Here is a 2125-nt window from a genome sequence, read left to right on the forward strand (position 1 = left end):
TTCAGGCCCTCTCTTGCCAAGCCGTCCACCACTCCAGCCAGAAAAACTTGGCTTTGTTCCTCAAAGGTCTACACTCCGCACTCACCTCCAGATGTCTCCGTTCTCCCCACTTTCACTAAGTTGCCTCCTACTGACCCCTCAGGACCCAGAGTGGAGTCACTGTCTCCTGGAGGCCCCCAGAGCCCCGCGCTTGGCACAGAATCAACACTTGATAGCTATTTGTTGCACTGTAACCCCTAAGAAGAGACCCCCGAACTGAGAGCTGGGAATGGGCTGGAACGGTACCGCCATGTAGTCTGGGGACACGGAGGAGATGCAGAGGCAGGGAGGGGTCTGCATTCCAAACCCCAAACCCACATCCCAACCAAGGAGTGGCTCCTGCAGGCCAAGCTCTCAACTCCAGCAAGGGGGCTGCCTGGCAAGGAAGCTCCTCCAGACGATGGCCTCCCCCAGGACCCCTACGCCGGTTCCAAGCCGTGGGAGCGGCCACTCACCTTCGGGGCGGGTGAACTCGCGGAAGGTGGGCAGCGACACGACAGTGTGGGAGATGGTGTGCACTGGGTCCAGCACGCAGGTGACGTCATTGGGGCGGCAGGACTTGATGCAGCGGACGGTGTCTGTCTTCTCTTGGCGGAGCCTGAGGGGAACCACAGCACAAGAAGCGATGGGAAAGGTGGAACCAGCACTCCCACAGAGACCGGGGTCCGGGGAGAAGCAGGTGGCCGGGCGGGACCACCTGTCCCAGAGATGGCTCCGTCGGAGACCCACACTGGCGTCTGCAGCCCGGCTGCTCCGAGGGGATGCTTCTCTGACCTTGCTGCAAACTGGACCAGAACCCAAACCCCCGAGACATGCCCCGGTTTCTGTCTGTCCCGGCTGGGATAAGCAAAGCTTTGCTATTTGCCAACTATACGAACTGAGCTTCAGCTTCTACAACTGCAAATCACATTCATTCGTTCACTTGCTCAACAAGTGTGTTTTGAGCATCTGCTGGGTGTCAGGCACCAGGGACACCAAAGCAAACAAAGGAGACAGGGTCCGGCTTTCCTGGGGCCCCGGGTCGGGGGGCTGCAGGGGTAATAAATGAGGGAGCGTATGTAAAGCACCCAGCTTGGCGCCCAGCACAAAGCGGTCAAATCTCCAGTGTCACACGATGGACGGGGAGGAAGGAAAAGGGGCCCAAGTTGGTTACAGGTCTAGCGATATTTTCAAAACCTCTTTATCATAAAATAAAACACAAATGCAAGAGCTACACAAAACAAAGGTACCACTGAATGAGTATTATAAGGCAAACCACTTTATAATCAGCACCCAGGTCAGGAAAGAGAGCTTCACCTGCCACCTGAGGGCCCTTCGTGGGCCCCAGACCCGTCTCAACCCCCTCGTGCACCCCCAAAGTAACTCCTGTCCTGACTGTCCTAGCAATCACTTACCTGGGTTCCTCTACATCTGTGTCACGTAAGTGTGCATCTCGAGACACTATCATTTAAACTTGTCCATTAAAACATTTTTGTTATATCTTTCTCTTTTTATTTATTTGGCTGCGCCGGGTCTTAGTTGCAGCACGTGGGATCTTTGTTGTGGCACGCGGGCTCTTAGCTGCAGCATGCGGGCTCTTAGTTGTGGCATGAGGGACCTAGTTCCCTGACCAGGGATCGAACCCGGGCCCCCTGCATTGGGAGCGTGGAGCCTTACCCACTGGACCACCAGGGAAGTCCCTGTTATATCTTTCTAAAGTCCTTTTCAACCTTCAGGTTTCCTCTCCATTCCTTCATTTTCCATACAGTTTACCTGTTAGGGAAGCAAAGCATCTGAGCTATGGAGCTTCCGTAGCTTCTGGACTTGCTGACTGCTTCCTGGCGGCACAGCCCAGCGTGTTCCCCTGTCCTCTGCGTTCCCTGCCCATTGGCAGCCGGATCCAGACGCCTGATCAGAGGCAGACCCAGGTCCTTCAGCGAAATGACAGGTGCTGGTGTGTCTTCCATCGGAGGCACGCGGTGTCTGGTCATCTCCTTTCTGTGACGGTAGCAGCGGCTAATGCTCAGGGTCCAGGTCCACTGATTCACCGGGGATGGCACAATGCTGTGGTCCGAGTCGATAATTTCTTTTTCGCTTGTTAGTTTGA

Source organism: Phocoena phocoena, chromosome 11 (assembly GCF_963924675.1).
Source record: "Phocoena phocoena chromosome 11, mPhoPho1.1, whole genome shotgun sequence".
In the NCBI taxonomy this organism is placed as follows: domain Eukaryota; kingdom Metazoa; phylum Chordata; class Mammalia; order Artiodactyla; family Phocoenidae; genus Phocoena; species Phocoena phocoena.